This window comes from Xenopus laevis, chromosome 1L, assembly GCF_017654675.1.
Source record: "Xenopus laevis strain J_2021 chromosome 1L, Xenopus_laevis_v10.1, whole genome shotgun sequence".
Taxonomy (NCBI): domain Eukaryota; kingdom Metazoa; phylum Chordata; class Amphibia; order Anura; family Pipidae; genus Xenopus; species Xenopus laevis.
In genome coordinates this window covers 159,459,705-159,465,485 of record NC_054371.1, presented here as the reverse complement: position 1 = coordinate 159,465,485, position 5,781 = coordinate 159,459,705, and positions in this window count along the sequence as shown.

Sequence of the window (5,781 nt, the reverse complement as noted above, 5' to 3'; positions counted from 1 at the left end):
TGCAACAGCTTCTCAACATACAGCACTTCCTTTTCCGGTTTCCGTCTGATGCCATGGCTACCATAGCAGCGCGGTAACTGTGGCGGGGGCGGAACAATTCTCTGATGCGGCTGCTGCTTGTGTTTTGGGACTATTTTGGCGGAGAGATCAAATAGAGTGTTTGCTGTTCAGAATCGTATTTACACTAAAGCAGCAGCAACGAATGCTGTGTACTTACTGGTTTCGCCACATTATTATTACTATTCCAAACATTCATATTCAATTTTGTCCGGTTTTACAAAATTTGGCAGATTACGGAAAGTTTGAACACATTTATCAGAGTTTTAGGGACCTCTCAACTAACCCATCTTTTGCAGGAAAGTCCTGATTTTGACAGCTCAGACCGCAGTCCTGAAATGTTACAGAAATGTCTTGAGTATCTCTTTTGCACTGATGCCAGAAAAAGATAAAAATAATAGGCTTTTTGGCAGAGAGCCTAAAATACTCAGCCCCTGCACTTAGATACATTTGTTACTATTTAAAGGAGAAGGAAATGCATCCTGCACATGGGGTGCCAAATGTTAGGCTCCCCCAAGTGATTGTATTTACTTACCTCAAACCCCGGGCTGGTGCTCCTATCAGCAGAAAACTGCACCGGCCCGGGGTTATACTAGTGAGCACCACGGAGTGATCTTCTTCCGGTTTCTTCTTGCTTAAATTTCCCAGGGCAGATGTATGTGCAGTTGAAGGAAATAGTCATCTTTTTAGTTAAAGTTCAGCTTTTCATTCTACTGCGCAGCCACGCAAAGAAAGAAGAAGACACAAGAGGAGCGCTCTGTGATGCTCACTGGTATAACCCCAGGCTGGTGCAGTTTTCTACTGATAGGAGCACCGGCATTGATTTCAGGTAAGTCAATACAATCACTTGAGGTGCCTAACATTTGGCACCCCAAAGTGCAGGATGCCTTTCCTCTCTCTTCTTTAAGATTAGCAAAGATACAATTGTAATTATTTTAGACAAGCAGTAGTGATGTGTGGGTCGTGAAATTCCTGACCCGCACCAGGCCCTAAAACCGACTCATCGAGACCTACACCCAGCCTGCAGTTCCATGCTTTCTTAGATACACCCGCACCCACCTTTGACATCACAGAGGGGGCAGGAAGCATCACAACTTGACGTAGAAGTTGGGGCACTGTTAGGTCACATGTGGGGGGACGTCGGCAATAGCAGAAGGAAGAGCTTGGCCCACAGCAGAATATTTTGCGTGAGTATCGGCCAAAACCCGCCCGAGGGCTTCAGGCTGGCCCACACATTACTACACATTAGGTTTTAGAAACATTGTAACTTTTTCTGGCATCAGTGCAGGAGATCAAAGAGAAACTCGGGACATTTCAATAAGAACTCGGGACTGCGGGCTGAGCTGTCAACAACTGGACTGTGCCACGAAAATCGAGACAGTTAGGAGGTATGCCCTGGGCCACCGGCAGCACCAGGGTTTGCTTCCTCTTATGCCCCTGATAGAGAGCCAGTGATAATTTTGCTTCTTTTCAAAAGATTTGTGCTCTGTCATTTGCTACCATTTATTCTTACCACCTTTTTTTCCACCTCACCCGAAACTTTTGCAGAGTTGTTCACTCCTATCTCATCTTATTTTATGTTTTATGCTATGATTTTGGGACTTGATTATAAATTCCTCTGCTGTCTATGGTGGGCAGTGCACAGATTCTCTCAAAAGCAGAGGGACTCCAATTGGGAAATGAGTCAGAGACAGATTATCATGGCATCATCTCAGTCTGGGGAATCTTCTATGTCTGTGAAAGAAAAACATATCTATAAATACTTAATAAAAGGGTATTTTTTTCCCTTTAGATGCAATGACCAACTGCATAAAGTAGCAAAGTAAATTACAAGCATTATATAGGACATAGGGATATTCCACACATTGTTTCTTGCATTCCCCTTAATTTAAGAAACAGTGTTCCATAGTTTTTACCTTATATCTGGGTATTTAATAGGAGAGTGGTGAGATACCCTCTCCCATGGTGGGTGCATGTTCTTATGTCAAGAAGTTGTCATCACTTGTAAGGCAAAAAATGCCTGCAGCATAGGGTTCTGTAGCTTTGAGCATGTCTGCATTGGGGGCCTTGACAGGCAAGCAGAGATGCTAAAGATGGAGGTCATCACTAATTTTGATGACATTTATGCAAACAATGATGTTAAAAAATGTTTTAAAAGTCGTTGTAATAATTATATAGCTTATAAATGGCACAAAGACCATTTCTGCAAGAAGGCCCAGGGTGCCCTATGAATTGTTTCTTTAGCTGAAGTGTGCTCCAAACACAAAAAAAAAGTTGTTTCTTAAAACCCATCTTTTTAAATTAATTGCTAGGTAAGTGTTACATACATATCGGCTATCATGTACTGATATTAAACAAAAATTATACACTCATTACCCCTTTCATGTGGGAGTGAATAATATAGTTGGGTGAAATAGGTGAAATGTGCAATTTTCTAATTATTCTTAATAAAAATGTATATTTTTTAAAAATTATGTTTAAAGGAGAACCTCTGCCCCCAGAGGGTGCTGCCAAACAGCACCTATAATTTTTCCTGAGTGGACTGGAGTATATGCAACAATTTTCCTATTTTTTTTATAAACCTGCTTTTTCACATTAAAACAAAACTCCCCTTTAAAATCAGACCATTCTCAAATTTGTTAAATACAACCAGTTACACCAAGGGGCAGATTTATCAAGGGTCGAATTTCAAAGTGCAAAAACCTTTGAAATTCGACCATCGAATAGGGTAATTCGACATTCGAAGTCAAAGGATTTTTAAAATCTTACGATCGTACCATTTTACCAAAAATCCTTCAATTTCTCAAAACTTGCCCAAACACTCAAGATAGGTTATAGGAGGTCCTCCATAGGCTAAACAGCAATTCGGCAGGTTTAAGGTGGCAAAGTGTCGAAGTCAAACTTTTTTTTAAAGAGACAGTACTACGATTTTCGAAGTCGAAGTTTTTCACTTCGAATCGAAGTCGAATTTGGCCTATTCGATGGTCGAAGTATACAAAAATTACTTAGAACTTCAAAGTTTTTGAAATTCGAAAATTCACTTTGACCGTTAGAAAATGTGCCCCCAAAGGTTATCAAGTACTTTTAAAGGAGATGGTAATATATCATTACTGGGGAGGGGTGCGCACTCCCCAGTGATTATTCACCTGCAACTGCAGTGCTCCTGTTTGCTGAAACATTAACTGACCTGGATACTATGCTAGTAACGACAAACTGATACTTTTCACTCTATTGCACATGTGCAGCTGGCCTGGGGCTGCAGAAAAGATTGAAGAAGCAAAAGAAGATCACAATGTAATGTTCCTACAGAAGTACCTTGGACTGGTGTAGGTTTAAAGGGGTTGTTTACCTTGGAGTTAATTTTTTTATAATGTAAAGACTGATATTTGAATTGGTTTTTATTATTTATGGTTTTTGAATTATTTAGCTTTTTATTCAGCAGCTCTCCAGTCTGCATTTTTAACAATATGGTTGCTAGGGTTTCAAATTGCCCTAGCAACCATACATTGATTTGAATAAGAGCCTGGAATATGAACAAAAGAGGGATTTAATAGAAAGATCAGTAATTAAAATGTCAATAACTATAAATGTGTAGCCTCACAGAGAATTTGTTTTTAGATTGGGGTCAGTGACCCCCATTTGAAAGCTGGAAAGAGTCAGAAGAAAAAGGCACATAATTAAAAAACTAATGAAGACCGATTGAAAAGTTGCCATTCTATAACATACTACAAGTTATAAGAAAGAAAACCACCCCTTTAAGCAAACATGAGCACTAGCACAAGGGTGTTAGCACTCTGCAGTGATTATACCTTCCTTTCTCCTGTATAAGAGGTAACAGTCATTGCTCAACACAGATTTATTTAAAGAAAACCTTTAAAATAAGTAAATGTAAAATTGCGATACATGCACTGTTAATATGATTGAATTTTGTTCCAACTGTGTCACCTGCTTGTCAGTTTCCCACCATGACGTAGTCAAGAAAGTTGTCAGGAGAAAGAAAAAGGGCTGGTATGATGCTCTTCTGGTTAGAAAGACCCTCAGATAAATATCTCACATCTCACGTCTCCTCACTAGGGATTAGCATTTTCCAAGAAAAAAACACCCATAGACTCTAAGGGCTCTTACTCACGAGCGGTTGTAGCTGTGCTCCCCTCAATGCAGGTTGAGACGCAACATGCTGCATTTTTCCTGCATTCAGCGCCTACAAGCGCCTGTGTGAGTACAGCCCCATTGGAAAAAATGTAATGCGTCTATTCCTGCCCTCCCCTGCGTCTGAATGCAGAAAAACGGAACACAGGGGAGCGCAGCTACAACCGCTCGTGAGTAAGAGCCCTAAGGGATAGTTTAAAAAATGTTGCATGGTTTAATTGTCACACAAAAAAACGGCCATTGACATTGACAGTGCATTTGACAAATATTTTGGCTCCAATGCAGCTGAGGGACATGCCTCTGTCATCTACACTATTTCTAGCCTCCATTTTCGCTGGGGGCAAAATGCCCCATGTACAACAGTCATATTGGTTTGAAAGGCACCTATGCACCCCTGTAGGCTTCTTCAACATGTGTGTGCCACTGTCAGGTAATACTGTATGTACTTGTGGCCACTAAATACCATATCAAGCTATAGTAAATGAAAGAGGAACATCACAGTATGGGTAATGTCTCTTGGTTGTGCCGCAGTTAATGCAATGCCATAACTCTAAGGAGAGCAGGGTGTGCAAGTGCACTGGGGCCCACTCCCATGGTGGAGCCTGCCAGTAAACCAGCATTGCCGTGGCCAGAATTCACTGAAACCCTGGATGGCTGATAGAAGAGGGTCCTATGAAAAGTCTGGACACAAATTTTGCCCATGGGCCTGTAAGCTTTTACTTACTGGTTTGTCGATGCCAGTATGGATTCACCAACCAAAAGTTTAGAGTGGTGCTGGGTAATACCACAGCTGTAGGAAGGAACCCATACCTCCCAATTGTCCCATTTTTCAGTCAATTTTGACAGCTCAGCCTGCAGTCCTGGATTGTTTAAGGGGTTTTCACCTTCTAAACACTTTTTCAGTTGAGTTGTTTTCAAATTGTTCTCCAGACTTTTTTCAATTTTTTTTCCACTTTTGATTTTCTACCGTTTTTCCAAAATCTACGGTAAGTTTAAAGTTGAATGTCCCTGTCTCTACTGTTGCAGTCTGGCATCTCAGTAATTTAGATTCTAAACTGTTACAGTTTTGCAACATTTAGTTGATACATTCTCAGAAGCAACTCTGCGTATTAGCAACTATTGTTAATGAAACCCAGGGATTATGCTCAGCAGGAACAAAAACAAGAAATGTGTCAACTAAATGTATCAATTTAAAACAGTTAAGGACCAGGGCACACGCTGCCATTTCGGGAGATTAGTCGCCCAGTAACAAATCACTTCTACTTTGGGCGACTAATCTCCTTGAACAGCCTTCCCGTCAGGTAGAATGTAAATCGCTGGCGGGTTGGCAGTCAGATCGTTTCGGCTTTCCTAAGTTGCCCGAAGTTTCATTGTGAGGCAACTTTGGGCGACTTCGGAAAACAAAGAGCTCCAAGTGCCATTCCACCAGCGATTTAGATTCTAGCCAGCAGGTTTTGAAAGTTTTGGGCCTTTGGCTGGTTTGTACTTTGGAAACCAGCCAAAGTTTTTTTTGCCCTAATGTGCCAAGCCTGTGTCTCCCAATGAATGTTGGGTAATGTAGTTTAACAATTTGCC